Consider the following 16838-nt stretch of genomic DNA (forward strand, 5'->3'; position numbering starts at 1 on the left):
GCCGGGGGAGGGAAAACAGAATTCTTTTAAATGTGGCCTAAACAGAATCGTAAATATCAACATCAGAAAATTGTAATTATCCTTAAATAGCATTTTCAAAATTTTATAAAAAGTGGTAATAATATATATGATATTATTCATATCAATTTCATGAAACTATTTCTTTTCAAAAATATTTTTTAAGAATGTTTCTGAAAAATAAATAAAATCTATCACATAATGGACTTGATAAAGGAATGAATGAAAACAGAGTTATTGCCCTTGGATTCAATATTTTGAACCATATATCATATAGGATATAACTTAGAATTTTTAGATGTTTAACAAGATTTTTTTTTACAATACCTATCAGAAAGGACTGAACAAAATTTATGTTCTTATCATGCTTAAATCTATTGATGTTCCATGAGGATGGAACTACTTTAAATGTTAGTTGTCAAATGGTTTGCACACAAAATAGAAAAATGGTATACTAGTACTTATTTTGTTAATCGTAAATTTTAAATGGCTTAATGTTTCCTGCTGCTGGGGGACTCATGGCCAAAAGTGTCCATGGTATCGATCAATGTTAGTAAAACAAAACCACATATTCAGTTCACCTGAACTTACAAGTATTATGTTCTTTAAAAATATTTTGTTATTTTATGATGCTGATTTTAGTGTTTCTACTGTTTGTTGTCAGGTGTCTGTCATGTTTCTGTACAACTTTTCATCAAGTTTATAACTCCTTCCAGAAAATGGCCATTTTCTGGCAGTCCTATACTGTAAATATATTATATTTGGCATATTGTTTTGGTACTTTCTGTCAGTCTGTCCATCTGTAGTTGAAACCATTTCTGAAAGGATGAATGTATATTGTTTGATGTCCCGCTTGAGAATATTTTCATTCATATGGAGACATCACCATCTCTATGGTGCCACACCTGCTGTGATACAGGACTTTGGTTTTTGCGATATCATCCGAAGGACCACCCCATTTAGTCGCCTCTTATGACAAGCAAGGGGGTACTAAGGACCTATTCTAACCCAGATCTTTAAGAAGTATACTACAGCATCATAATGGCTGACTGATCTTTTAAACATGAATGAAAATGTAAACATCAGCAATATTTGTAATACTATATTCCTTTAAAATTTTGCCTTAAGCTGGGTATAGCTCAGTCAGTTGATGTGTCGATCGACTGCTGATCTGTAGATTGCGACAGATACATATATAAACAGGGATAAGCAACTCCTACAGTGGCATGTTTACAACTTTAAATATGTGACGGTCCCACCTATAAATTCATAATTCCTATTTATTGGTTTGATAATGAAGTTGTTGTTGATTTAAGTTTATTTCACTCCTATCATAAATTGGAATTTAACCTAGCATACATGTGTAACAAGTTTTGATCAACAAATATACTTATATTAACAAAAAATATATTAACAAAAAAAATAGGCAAATTAATTGTAAACATTTTCTGAAATAGTTTAAATTGACTTATGTGTCACCTTTTGAAACTTCATTTTCATTTTACCTTGAAGTGAAACATCTAAAAATATTGTATCTGCAATGTTTTGCCATAATATCAAATTGGGAGAAGTTGCTAATTTCTGTTTTAATTATGCCTTTAATTGTGAGTTCAAGTCCATGAGTTAGGATTTTAATTTTTTTTCCCCAGATTACTTTTTACTAAAACTGCATAGGGGGTTACTGAATATAATAAATTTGAAAGTTTTCAATTTCCAGCTCCAGCTCACACAGCCTTGTCTACCTACCTGTCCAGCAGTCGGCCTACTGCACTGTACCTGTCAAGATGTTTACCTGTTTTCTATGTTTTTTGGTTGAAGCTTTGCCACATTTAAGGTAAGGCATTATTTTTATGCCTTGTGTTTACCATTACATCATGTAATACCTCGGTTACATGATATTAGCATCGCAGGTAAATCCAGCATTTTTGCAATATTTGCAAACGTGATGATATACTGTATACTTCTTGTCATATTTTGAAAAATGTTGTGTTGAGAATTTAGTATTTACACATGTGTAACGGGGAGAACAACGGACCAGACCAGGCCCCATGAATCTCTAGTCAGGTGCTCTACCAACTGAGATATCTGGCCACCAGCGATCGAAACTGGCTGACCGCTACATTCCTCCATCCTTAAATGTCTTCATACCAGAAGACATCAACCCCTGGCAGGCATTTTCACCTGTGAGTTCCAGGGGCTGGTCACAGCACCAAATGTAACAGGGAGAAAATGCAACGGACCAGACCGGGATTCGAACCCAGGCCCCCTGAATCTCTAGTCAGGTGCTCTACCAACTGAGATATCTGGTCACTGGCAATCGAACCCGGCTGACCGCTACACATGTATTTATGATATTCCAACATTTGAACCATTATGCCATTGAATATGTCGTGTTGAGCGTTAGATATTCAAATGTGTATTTATGGTATATATATTCAATATTATTGAATTTGTTGTGTTGAGCGTTTAAAACGTGTATTTACGATATATTCAAATATCTGATTCAGAACCATTTTGCTAGTAAAATTTGTCATATTGAGCGTTTGATATTGAAATGTTTATGTATGATATTCTAGCAGTTCAACTACTTCGTTTACATACATGTTGACAGATAGCATGTGGTGATAGTTTACTTTGTTATAGTGAACATTATATTAACATTACAGGACATTATATCATTTGAGTGTAACAGGAAGGGAGAAAATGCAACGGACCAGACTGGGATTCGAACCCGGGCCCCCTGAATCTCTAGTCAGGTGCTCTACCAACTGAGCTAACTGGCCACCGGCGATCGAATCCCGGTCTGGTCTGTTGCATTCTCTCCCTTCCTGTTACATTTGGTGCCGTTGACCACCCCTGGTCTTGCAGGTGAAGGTCCTGTCAAGGGCGAAAAGAACCTGGGTTGTGTGTGTCTTCGAGGGCGAAGACAACTTAAGGAGGGAGGAATGTAGTAAAGAGGGCTAAATGGACTGTGGATATCGGCCTGGATAGCTCAGTGGTTAGAGCACCTGACTAGTAATGCAGGGGTCCCGGGTTGGATTCCCGGTCCAGCCAAAGATTTTTTCCTCTCTCCTATTCTAATTTCAAATTGGTGCCGTAGACCAGTCCCTAGAACTGACAGGTGAAAATGCCTGCCAAGGGATAAAGATCCTGGGTTGATGTCTTCAGGTGTGAAGACATTTAAGGAGGGAGGAATGTAGCGGTCAGCTGTGTTCGATCGCCGGTGGCCAGTTAGCTCAGTTGGTAGAGCACCTGACTAGAGAATTCAGGGGGCCCGGGTTCAAATCCTGGTCTGGTCCGTTGCATTTTCTCCCTTCCTGTTACATTTGTAATATGAAACACCAGTCCCCTATACTATACAATTAAGTAGCGCTAATGCTGTAAATGGAATTGTTTAGTAGCTGAGTCTTTTCAGTTGTTTTCAGAGAGCTACTAGATCAGTACCAGGTGTCCTGGAATGTTCTATTGGCGGACACACAATTGTCCTTTCCTTCAAAACAACCTGGACCATGCAGATGAGGCTAGTCACATAGCCAACCTCTGGTCTTGTTATCGTGGGTGTTTTTGACCGTGTCTGGAAGGAACTGCTGGTCTCCATCAGAATAAGTTGCACCGTCAACATAAATAAGTTGCAAATCGATTGATTGTATCTTGTTTACGTCCCTCTCGAAAATGTTTCACTCATTTGGAGACGTCACCAAGACCATTGAAGGGCTTCAAATTTAGGCCTTATATGCTTGGTGCTTACGGCCATTGAGCAGTGAGGGTTCTTTAGCGTGCCACACCTACTGTGACATATGGGGCATCCATTTTTAAGGTAATCTCCGAGGACCTGTGACATTCACACCTGCGATGCCGAGCATTTGGCGATGGAACTGTCACTACCTGTTTTAACGACTTACGTCTGTCTTGACCTGGATTCAAACCCTGGCCTTCCTCATGTGGGGAGAACACTCTAACCACTAGGCCACCGCAGCATATAAGTTGCATCTACCATGTTGCAAGACATGTGGGTGATATTTGATAATTTTGGAAAATCTGATTACATTTTTCTTCATGTTGACATATTTATGTAAACATTATCTAATGATGTTCAATGGGCCTTAGCCAATTATTGTAAATGTGTGGCGTCAGGTTGATCCATCCCACGGTCGGTCCATCCCTATAGTCCTTAGATGGTCTGTGCCCTGGTCGATTTGTCCCATTTTGCCTAGTCGATCCGGCTCCTCCAAATTTTTTTATCAAAGATATAATAAATAATTAATTACTTAATTAAGAAAAAAAAGGGAAGTTTTGCATGCATATTGCAGTTAGTTATCAAACTATTAAAATAACTATGGGAGTTCGGTATGTAAATAAAATTGTACAATTCAACCCTTAGGCTTTATAATTGTTGTTTGAAGTGCAATAACCATGCAGTACAATTGGTTATGAAAAAGTGTGCTCATTAATTATGGTAAAGACTTTGTTATTTAAGTTAGTACAGCAATCAATGTAAAAGTGTGTCCATTAATCATTATGAAAACATATCTGAGTGAAAACAATTTTAGAGTTTATATACACAATTGTAATGTAACTGCATTGTTTTGCAATCTTCGATCATTAATTGCGAGCTTACAGTAACCTAACTCAGTGTTAGAAATTGGTTTAAAACTGGTATAGACCACAGGTCTATGCCAAAACAAGATGACATAGACATCATCAAATTGGCATAGAATTTCCTTTCCTCATAACGTTTATCAGATGTTGTCTGACCATGCTGGGTCCTATGGGATATAATTGCTTAAATCTAGAAATCGGCATACACAATTTGGTCTATCTAACTTACAATTGGCATAGACCAGTGTCATTTGACATATAGGCATTGTCTCTCGGTCTATGGTTAATTTCAAACACTGCTAACTATTAGAAGTTTTTTTAAATTAACAAAACTCCAGAAGTTCAAAAAATTGCTCAGAGCGTAGGAATATTTTTTGATCTACCAAAATAAAGGATTACCTCAAGGTGGCTCACTACACCCAGAAATAGTTTCTCAAATTAGTACCAATTGATTAAATTATAAAAGATGATATACAATAAGTATATTTGCCAAAAAGGCAAAAAATATACAAATTTGGAAAAAAACATGATTTTCAAACAAATTATTTCAACACATGATTGAAAACGTCTGGGGGATTTCAACTTGAGATCTGCGGTTCACCAGCCCAATGCTATAACCACTAAGCTACGATGATAGACAAACAAATCGATTAATACAAATAATTTCACAAAACATTTAAATCACCATCTTGTGACGTGGTGTCATACAGAGTATAAGCTTTAGTGTAGTGAGCTACGTAAAGCCAATCTTCAAAGTGGCACGCCCGTCATTCTGACAATGGAGTTTCCATACCAGTACTGTCACCGGGAGGTGCGACCCTGTACATGGCAACAAGCATTAGAGTTTGAAAAGTGAAAAAATGGCAATCGTACCTGCAACAAAGGTTTACCATTTTATTTATATTTCCTTGCTTTAATAACGTTATGGTTGTTTCATCATGAAGTATGTTATCTTATAGTCTGCAGTCAAGCCATGAATACCAGAGAGCATATCAAAAGGATTACCACCTGATGTCAGAAGACGTCAGAGGCACACACAATGAAGAGGAAATATGCAGATGAATTAAACCAATTCAGTACTGTAAATAACACTTGGAAAAATAGTTCAAAAACGTAGACATAGTTATTTTTTCTGGGCCGGATTGACTAGGGGATGTATTAACTAGGGAACGGATAGTCTAGGGACGGATCGGTAATGGGACGATCGAATCGACTAAGATAAGATTGATAATGGGACGGAACATCTAGAAATCTAAATGTGTTTGTGCCAATAAATAAATATGCATCAATAAATATATTTGTATTTATGTTGCATGCATGCACATATGTTGACATAATTATCTTACATGTCGACATAATCTATAGAAAAATAACTTGCAAATAGGAGGCAGAAGTATGCCCCCATAGGTTATAAATCAAATTTTTAAATTATAGGACAAGATACTGAATTTTAATACAAAATTTAAAGTATGTTATCTTTTTTTTTTAAGAATCACTGTGTTCTGTTTGGAAAAATATATATATCAACCGAATTAATAAATTACAACATTTGAACTATAGTTCCAAGTCTCAATGACTTTTGCCATGAAAAATGAAATACACGTAGGCCTAGGTAGCAGGGGACAGTTTCGCACTATAGGCGCGATCAAGTTTCTTAAAAAATGGAGAAACCCCATATTTGAAGTGATATTACATGTGTAAAAATGTGTAGAATAATTTTAGGATACATTTCAAGTGTAGCTGAATGCTTAGTAAAAATTATGATATTCAACATGTAGGTGTCACCATGATGCCTAGTATATAGATGGGTGCAAATACGAAACTAAGACACGTGGTCAGCAGCTGAAGAAATTTAGACTAAAACCTAGAGGGTCCAGGAAATGGTAGGTAGCTCAGAGGGAAGGTGGATGGCCCCATATAAAAGGTAGATTTTTAAGAAGGTCAGACAGGGTTCTTGATTGTGCACAGCATCTATATCCCCTCGCTTGGTACTGTGGTGGTGTGGGGGTGGTGCGGATTTAGCCCAAATGACAGAAAATCAGAGCAAGAAGGGGGCACCTACTCAGGGCATGTTTTGTGCAGCAACACCTGCATGTATGGATGACATTTAATATAGGGCCCTAATTTAATAACTACCCTAATATGAAATACAAATATTGAGAAAACAGGGTAGTATGATTTTTCATTAATGCAAGGTGAAGATAACGAACAGTGATCAATCTCATAACTCCTACAAGCAGTACAAAATAGATAGTTGGGCAAACTCGGACCCCTGGACACACCAGAGGTGGGATCAGGTGCCTAGGAGGAGTAAGCATCCTCTGTTGACCGGTCACATCCGCCGTGAGCCCCATATCCTGATCATTAATCTGTCATAACCTGACTTAGATGTATACCCCCTTCCCACATGTTGAACCCCCGCCCCCCCAAAAAAACTGTCCTCTGCCACCTTTAAGAAAATGATATTTTTTTCAAACCCCTAGAATTCAGCCAATTTATGAATTTTAGAAAGTTAAATGTATCACATATTGGATACCATGTTTTTTTTCAATACAAGTATTTCATAAGTGTCACAGTAGCTGTCAACTAAGTCAAGGGGGTAAGCTAAGCCATATAGTATGGAAAACCAGAATCTGGTCAAGTTTCATAGTAACAAAAAGTCACATGTAAATCAGCTTAGTGGTTAAAATAAGGGTATTTTAGGTACTTTATATACCCTCTATACTTTATATATAGATTACATGTAGATTTACATGTTGTACATGTAATTAACCGATTTTACTCATACAGGTCTCCAATACAGAATATCATAACCACCACACTTATTCACAACACCATGGCACATATTTATGAAATAGCACTTACAGACAGAGAAACAAGTCATTTTAAAGACATTTTTACACAAAAAACACAGTTAAGACCATTTTGTCATTTATGGATAGGTGCTGTCAACAAGGATGGCTATGGCATTTATCGTCCAAGTTTTAGAGGAAAACAAATTAAGGTTACAGTTCACAGATTTATTTTCTAAATTAATAACATGGATAATTTTGACACACACATGCACATATCACACTTATGCCATAACAAACAGTGCATAAAGTTATCACATTTGTCCATGGAACCGCAGTCGGTAAACAATTCGCGGAAGTCTTGTGTCGCCGAGGGGCAATGCATTGGTCATGGAGCACACAGACCGTGTCTCTTTCAGTGAGGTAACACATTTACACCATAAGAGTGTTCGTTGGAGGTGGAGTGTCTTGCATTGTTGTACAGGGACAGTTCTCTGAGTTTTTTGTTGGTTTTTCGTCGTCTCGTCAGGTAACGAGATGCTCGGTATTGGTTGGTTTGTTTGCGCTCACGGTGATACCTGTTCTGTTGATCTTTCTTGAACATGTTCTTGTAAAATGATCCACTGGATTTCTATTTCAGGCCCACCTCCTTAGCCAACAGGACAACACTTCTGCCAGACCCATGGGATGCTGAGTGGACTGCTGAGTGACACATGGCGTTAAAGTTCCTGGCCCCAGTTGTGTTCTTGGGAGCATAAGTGAAGACCCGCTGGTGAAGATTCTCACATTTGTTGGTTGTGGCGAGTTGGCAGACCTTCTCTCCAGAATTGTTTACAGATGACAGACTGAATACTGTCCATGTCTGCATAGTCAAGGTCCAGATGTTTTCCGTGTGGAAGGAACTTGGTGCTGTAGCCCGTGAGATGGGCTGTGCAGGTAAATGACATTTTCATACAGTTGTCGTGTAGGCCTGAGAAACATGGCAGAACATTAGGGACTGCATTCTCGGCATGGTGCTGGAAAGACTGGTCGGTCCGGCACAGTTTCCTAATCTTGACGAGCTCGCATCGGATCCGGGCTCAGATACAGGTGGCCAGTCTCTGCATGTAGGCATCTCTGTCCTGTCCAGTGGGTAACATGGTTTTTAGTCGGATGTTTCGTACATTTTTTGCAGGGTTCTTAGCTTGTGGATGAAGCAGTGCTGAATTGGTACTTCATTCTCTCTAGAATAGTCCCTTATGGTCTTTTGGATCTGAGCACTGGCATCACTGGTAATGGAACAAGGTTGAAGTATGTTATGATTTTGAATAAAGTCCAAATTTTTTCTTAACAATTTTGATTCACTGGAAGCAATGGTGTCTTCAGAGTTCTAGTTCTCTTTGCATTGTTCATGATTTTCACAATTCCTCTTGCAGCATAACTTATTGGCAGTTTGGAGGGCCAAAACCAGTTTTCGGGAGGTGTTGTTTTCCACCGAAGCTCTGGGTTGCTGCCTCGAATCCTGGCTGTGGCCTGTTGTTGTAAGAGGTGTCAGTCTCGATGTGGACTTCGTTTCCTCGACCGAGAAATTGGTTGACACGTCAGACATACCGCTGATTGTCGATCATCGAGGCTACGTTGATTTCCTCCACTCTGTCACACATCTGATTGAGTTTCCGCTGCAGACCACGGCTGTCAGGTGGATTTATGTTGAGGCAGCACATAAGGAAACGTGCATCAGACACTCCCATCTTAGACTTGGTGAGAGCCAGTACCAGTCCATCATTGAGGGCACTTGATTCCGGTCCTCAAGTCTTCTTGACAGTTGTGTAGAGCTGCATGTCTGGTGAGTGGAAATGGCAGTTTAAGCAAATGGCTCTGACAGTCACACATAGTCCTAGCCTCTTAGAAATTGATAGAGTGATTGAAGGTCTGGCACACTGGTGAACTGTAGAATTTTGTAGAAGTAGGCCTAAGGAATGTACGTTAGCAATGATGTTTTCCTCGCTGTTGATTTCCTCTGCATCATTCCATGTACATGATTTTACAGGCTTGGCAGGTCGCAGTTTGGTTGGGAGGATGAGATCTTCAGTGGACATACACACAGCATCCCAGTATTCATCAAGACTTATACGGTCCCACTCTGTGTTTTGGTCACATGTACTCGAACTAGCAGGTGCATCAACGTCTCGGAGGGCACCAGCTCGGGCGTCAGAATGCTGAGGGAAATAGGTATGTCCTGGCTTGAAATAGCTTAGTTTTTTGCCTCGGTTTCTTCAATAGGTGTTTGTTGTCCTCATGTTTAATTCTTGAATTTCTTACAAGTGCTGTGCAGATGGGGGAGATGCTTGTATTTTTAGGTCTCCTGAGTAAACTCAGGTGACCTATTGCAATCGGTTGTCGTCCGTCGTCGTCCGTTGTGTGTTAACAATTGAACATTTTTAACTTCTTCTTGATAACTACCAGTCTAATTCTTTTCAAATTTGGTATGAAGTATCTTTGGGACAGGGGGAACATAAATTGTAAATTTCAGCTCTCCAGCACCCCTGGGGCCTTAGGGGTGGGGTAAAAACTGCCCAAAATTGACCAATTTTCAAAAATCTTCTTAAGAACTGCACATGTGTAAGAAAAACTAAATGCATGGTGATGGAGAGCAGGAAGGCCTCTACCAAAATTGTAAATTTCATGATCCCCGGGGTAGGGGTTCTGACCCCAGGGCAGGGCCAAACTTGGTATATAGTGTTCATGTGTAAAACACTTAAATAACATATTCTTTAGTGCTGTTGACACTATATTGAAACTAAATAGATATTTAGAAAGAGCAGGTAGTCCTTTACAAAAATTATAAATTTGATGATCCCAGGGGTAGGGGTTTTGGTATCAGGGTCAAGGGCCAAAATGGTCAGTTATTAAATGTGTGAACAATAGACATTTTTAACTTCTTCTTGATAATTATCATTCCAATTCTTTTCATATTTGGTATGAAGCATCTTTGGAACAAGGAGGACATAAATTGTAAATTTCAGGATTCCTGCACCACTGGGGCCTTAGTGGCGGGGCAAAAACTGCCCAAAATTGACCATTTTTCAAAAATCTTCTCAAGAACCGTACACATGTAAGAAAAACCAAATGCGTGATGATGGAGAGCAGGAAGACCTCTACCAAAATTGTAAATTTCATGATCCCCGGGGTAGGGGTTCTGACCCCAGGGCAGGGCCAAACTTGGTATATAGTGTTCATGTGTAAAACACTTAAATAACATATTCTTTAGTGCTGTTGATACTATATTGAAACTAAATAGATATTTAGAAAGAGCAGGTAGTCCTTTACAAAAATTATAAATTTGATGATCCCAGAGGTAGGTGTTTTGGTATCGGGGTCAGGGGCCAAAATGGTCAGTTATTAAATGTGTGAACAATAGACATTTTTAACTTCTTCTTGATAACAATCATTCCAATTCTTTTCATATTTGGTATGAAGCATCTTTGGAACAAGGGGGACATAAACTAAATTTCAGGATTCCTGGGGCCTTAGGGGCGGGGCAAAAACTGCCGAAAATTGACCAATTTTCAAAAATCTTCTTCTCAAGAACCGCACATGTGTAAGAAAAACTAAATGCATGGTGATGGAGAGCAGGAAGGGCTCTACCAAAATTGTAAATTTCGTGATCCCCGGGATAGGGGTTCTGACCCCAGGACAGGGCCAAACTTGTTATGTAGTGTTTCTGTGTAAAACACTTAAATAACATCTTCTTTAGTGCTGTTGATACTAAATTGAAAGAAAATGGATAGAGCAGGTAGTCTTTTACCAAAATTGTAAATTTGATGATCCCCAGAGTAAGGGTTCTGACCCCAGGGTGGTGCAACACTTTGTATATAGTTTTTATGTTTAAGTTTGCTGATACTGTATTAAATCTAAATGCATACTTAGGAATAGCAGAAAAGGCTGGACAGAAAATGGTGAATTTCAATCAAAACCCAGGGTTATGACTTAAGGATGAGTTCAATTTAGTCATATGTTTTGATGTTTTAATGTTAATACACCTATTATTTAAAGCCTTTCATCAGTGTATGCACTTTCGAAGGCAGTGAAGTTTTAAGAACACATCTTGTTTTATACTGTTGCTGAACATTAGAATTTAGCTTAGATATTCAGCACAGGAAATTTTTTCTAAATTTCATAGCCTATGGAAGTAGTGATACTTTTTCACTAGTATTCAGGTGACCGATAAGGCCTGTGGGCCTCTTGTTTAGAGTTGTGAGTTAGGGAGGTATCTTGTTGTATAAATATTGTTCAAGAGATAAGCAGGGCTCAACATTAACTTTTTTTCCTACTTGTCCATTTGGACAAGAGACAAAGATATTTACTTGTCCGAACTTCAACTTCACTTGTCCGGAATTTTTTTTAAAAAGGATATTATATCGTCAACTTGAAAACTGTATTTAATTTACTTAATATATAGTCTATTTTTATACCTGCTTGATTGATTTTTTTTTTATCTTATTCTCTTGATAAAAACAACAAACGCAAAAAACGAAATTTTATCTAGACTTCCCATCTTGAATCAATAACTTCGTAAGATCCATGGATGCATTCTCTCACCAGAGGGCGCGCTACATTGTGGAGCGTAGCGTAACGCTATCTGGTAAGAGATTGCAATGAGTGATTGAAAGTAGTACGCAATAAGTGAACACCAATCCCAATTGAGTTTAACTCAGCTAGTTTACAAAGCAATCGAAGTTCATTTTCCATGCATTATACATGTACTTCCGACTCTTAACTACCGATAAACTTCTCACAAAATTGTTTGGAGACTTCTTTACATAAAAAAGCACTTGTCCAATCGGACAAGTGCCCATCAATATTCACTTGTCCGAAATGTTTTTCCACTGGTACCGGACAAGCGGACAAACGTAAATGTTGACCCCTGGATAAGGTAGAATGTCCATTACTTGTCCTTTTCAAAACACATTTCCCAGAGTCAGGCCTTCAGATAAGCATATTAATCAGTTTGAGTGAGAGCACTAGTTCTGGTCTGTTTGATAATTACCTCCCTTTGACCATTAGCTGTTGTGCATACTACTTTTGTTTTCACCATCAGGAGGGCTTAGAAAAGAATTTAGGAAGATGAAATGGATTGAAAGTTTTGTTGGAGAGTAAGTCACTTAATCAGAGCCTATTTCAGGTCCATTCATGTAGAATATGTAAACATATAGGCAGTGAAGTTGGAAATTTTCTAGATTTTTAGAGCAGTTCTGTCCTTTCATCTTTCTGTAGTCCATCTTCTTCTACACAGGCTCTCATGATTACATGTACAGCATGTAGCACTACATGTTAGGTCACTTATACCATAGATACAATTTACATGTAACAGAATTTGTTAGGCACAGGGCTCTTATCGTGAACACTCTCAGCACTCAAAAATGACAACATCAGACACAGATATGTAGGGTTTATAAAAAAGTTTATTGCGAACAGATTTAGGGCAGTCGACGTGACAGGGTTGGTGTAGTTTCACTCGGAACAAGTCAAATTTCTCAAAAATATGAGATGACGTCCATCAGAAGGGATCTCTGGATTTTTAAAGGTAGCAGGGGACAGTTTCGCACTATAGGCCTGGTCAAGTTTCTTAAACAATGGAGAAACCCCATATTTGAAGTGATATTACATGTGTAAAAATGTGTAGAATAATTTTAGGATACATTTCAAGTGTATAGCTGAGTGCTTAGTGAAAAAAATGATATGCAACATGTAGGTGTCACTCACCATGATGCCTAGTATATAGATGGGTGCAAATGCGAAACTAAGACACGTGGTCAGCAGCTGAAGAAATTCAGACTAAAACCTAGAGGGTCCAGGAAAAGGTAGGTAGCTCAGAGGGAGGTGGATGGCCCCATATAAAAGGTAGATTTTTAAGAAGGTCAGACAGGGTTCTTGATTGTGCACAGCATCTATATCCCCTCACTTGGTACTGTGGTGGTGTGGGGGTGGTGCGGATTTAGCCCAAATGACAGAAAATCAGAGCAAGAAGGGGGCACCTACTCAGGGCATGTTTTGTGCAGCAACACCTGCATGTATGGATGACATTTAATATAGGGCCCTAATTTAATAACTACCCTAATATGAAATACAAATATTGAGAAAACAGGGTAGTATGATTTTTCATTAACCTGTCATAACCTGACTTAGATGTATACCCCCTTCCCACATGTTGAAAAACCAAAAAAACTGTACTCTGCCACCCTAGAGGTACAAAAAAAAGAAGATATATTGACTGAAATTATGAAGATTTAAAACTTTAGTAAATTCTTCTGCCTAAATATATAGTCCCTGCCAAACCTTTTCAAAAATTGACTTGACAACGAATTTTTCAACTGGGTAGGATTCAGTAATAAATGTGCAATATGTTTGCACCTCAGGGATTAGTATTAAACCAGTGGATATTTTGTTATAGCATTCTGCGCAGTTGTGCATGTGCTCAGCTGAACTACCTTAAATCGCATACATGATAAAAAAAACAACATTTCATAGTTTGAAGTTGTGAAAATGCTATCACGCTTAAAGTCGTCATCTCGGGTGGAGTCTGTATTTAATGGTGTATTTTTGGTTTTCTTTGGCTATATTTTGGTTATATTAATATAGCCCAATTGATTTCGGTATTGCTCTGCTACAATGTTATTTACGTTTTGTAAACATGACGGAAAGTTCTAGTTCTCAGTCTTCGACTGAATGCGATTCTCAACCAACCAGTTTAGTCAGAGAATCTTCTCAGTCATCGAGTGACAGTACTGTCTCGCCAAATCGCAGTTCTCCCAGTTCAACTGAGAATTACATCCCTTCTAGGACTTGTGACTGGACTAGAAGTTTAGTTCATAAACTTGGAATACGTTATGAATATAAACAACTGTCTAATATCGTAATTGAACTCATGTCTTCTTTAGCTCACTTTTTTTGACGAAGAAATCGCAGATCACGAGGATATGGCAAATGACCTTGGCACTCTGGGCAATCTTAATCATGAAAGTTTGCTGAAAGTCAACTTAAAAGGTCTCCGCTGGTTAACGGCTCAATCCAAAGTAGAAGACGTAGGCTTGCTGAAGAAAGAAATACCATCTTTCAAGGAAATAGATATGTAAGTAGGCATATGTATAGTAGGATATTTTATAAAATCAAAATCTCAAATGATAGATAATGAAATCAGTTGTATGAAAATGCCCAATTTAACAGGTTGGGAACACTCTAAAAACCGCGATTATCCCTCTTTAGAGAGAAAGTAAACATTACTATCAACAGGTGTTTTGGCGTCTTTATTGAAAATAATGGCAAACTCTGTGCAATGCTGAATTAAGTGCAACACACACTCAGCATGACAGGAATTGTATCTTTAAAATTGACTATATATGTTCACAGTCAAGAAATTTCATTTCAAAGTTGCTGCATAAGAGGGAAGGACTTAGCTGCAGAACTGTAGCTCTCTGGAAAAAAAAATGACGGAACAGAGAGCTACAGATCCACCTCTTGTAAAAAATCTTCGATTTACGGTGCACAAAAAGCTGTGCATGGTTGAGGCCTTATATTGTTGTATTTTTGAGATGCTGTCTCATAAATTTAATATTAAAAAATTCTTAACATATTTTCCTACTATACTAGTGTCCAAATATACCTTCAAATATTCATTAAAGCCCCATACGACCCGGAGACTCCCAGCTTTAAATGATTTCATTTGTTGACATAGCCATGTTAGGTAGCCAGTCAATTCGAACCCTGTTGTTGTTGGTATATATTCATGAAATTCGTTATAAGTTATGTATTCACTCTTCATTTATTATCAAAACGAATAATTTATAGAAATTAAAAAATATAGTTTTTCTAAAGGTAAAATAAGCTCTTGATTCATGATAATGCTACAAAAGTCCTTAACACTCGTGTGGCAGGGATGGAGACCGGACGAGACTAATGAAAGCCGCATTGCCGTTAGTTTAACTATTTGAATAATTATTATTTAAAGGCACTGGGATGATATATTATTTAAAATATTTAGCTAAAATATTGTGGGGATATTAGCTAGTTCACATCTAGACGTTATTGTGCAAGTATGGTCATTTAGAAATTAACCGGGATTTGAATTGACCGGCTACCTAACATGGCTACGTCAACAAACAAAATCATTTGAGGCTGGGAGTTTTCAGGTCGTATAGGGCTTTAATGAATATTTGAAAGTATGTTTGAACACCAGTATAGTAGGAAAATATGTTAAGAATTTTTTTATATTAAATTTGTGAGCCAGCAACTCAAGAATACAACGTTATAAGGCCCCAATCGTGCGCAACTTTTTGTGTGCCGTAAATCGAAGGTTTTTATAAGGGGTGGATCTGTAGCTCTCTGTTCCGTCAAATATTTTTTCAGAGAGCTGCAGCTACATGTAGGAAGGAGTCTGAAATCCAATGCACATCGTGAGGGGTACTACTAAACAGAGTATGCTGATATAATTTCGTAATTTAATGCATTTTAATTGTTTATTTGTATGTATACCACTTAAATAAATATGATAATAAAATAATATTGCAAAATTAATCAATATATAAATATTGCATGTAGTTGAGGGTAACATTGAAAATTTTCACCCCGAGAAAACCATTGTCAACCGAGGTTTCTCGAGGGGTGAAAATTTTCAATGTTACCCTCAACAACATGCAATATTTGTTTTAATATGTTGACGGTGCTACCGTTTGAACGAGCGCAGCTTCATGTATGTATATGGTCGAACTTCGATCTCTCGAAGTTCTTGATCTCTCGAAGTGAAATCATGGTCCCGATTTTTTTCTCTATATAACTAAGCAAATTTACTGTCAATCTCTCGAACGTTCGATCTCTCGAAGTGAAGTTGGGTCCCGTAAAACACATTTCATTGTTTTTCACTCTCGATCTCTCGAAGTGGTGGTAGCGTATACCCACCGTTACACAAGCGTGTAATAATTTCCGCTTGAGCCTTACCTGGATTTTGTTGAATGCCGGAGGTGTAATTATGTGTTTACATAGTTGAAACATCGCCAGTGCTTCTTTGTGGAGCTGACACACTTGAGTATATAATTGGCTAATTGGTCAGTTTACACCTTACACTGGGGTTTTGAGTCGTGATGATTAAAATTATATATAATCCGACTATGAATGAAATCTAGAATTTGTTTTGATGTAACGAGAGAGTAAGTTTTATACATAATTTAGAGATCTACAGAATGTTAAATTTCTCAAGTTTTTTCTTTGTGTAAAGTTACTCTAAAACATCGTTTTACTCATTCGTTAGAATTTTTGTTTTGGGTAAAGTGACATAACATTGTGCTCTGTTTAGTTTACGATAGTAAAGCGTCATCTGAACTTGGTTTTGTATGTCTATCTAAGCATGATTAAAGAACAAATAAATACATAAACTTTGAAATGTTTTTGTTAATG

The 16838-nt window shown here is 37.8% G+C and overlaps 1 long non-coding RNA gene across 3 annotated transcripts in view; it reads left to right on the top strand.

Annotated features, from left to right (window-relative positions):
• The first annotated feature begins 1613 nt into the window (after window positions 1-1613).
• The window catches only part of LOC130049915 (uncharacterized), a 46508-nt gene continuing 31283 nt past the window's right edge, over window positions 1614-16838 (top strand). Inside the window, exons 1-6 of one of the 3 annotated variants that reach the window (XR_008798283.1) lie at window positions 1614-1852; window positions 5577-5698; window positions 8050-8345; window positions 8584-8699; window positions 8825-9234; window positions 9439-9620. This is a non-coding gene — a long non-coding RNA (uncharacterized LOC130049915). Of the gene's footprint in view, window positions 1853-5241; window positions 5699-8049; window positions 8346-8583; window positions 8700-8824; window positions 9235-9438; window positions 9621-14329; window positions 14367-16838 lie in introns of those variants that run through there. The other 2 variants (XR_008798284.1, XR_008798282.1) reach the window with 2 other exon arrangements.

The sequence above is a fragment of the Ostrea edulis genome, chromosome 8 (genome assembly GCF_947568905.1).
Source record: "Ostrea edulis chromosome 8, xbOstEdul1.1, whole genome shotgun sequence".
NCBI classification, from domain to species: Eukaryota; Metazoa; Mollusca; class Bivalvia; order Ostreida; family Ostreidae; genus Ostrea; species Ostrea edulis.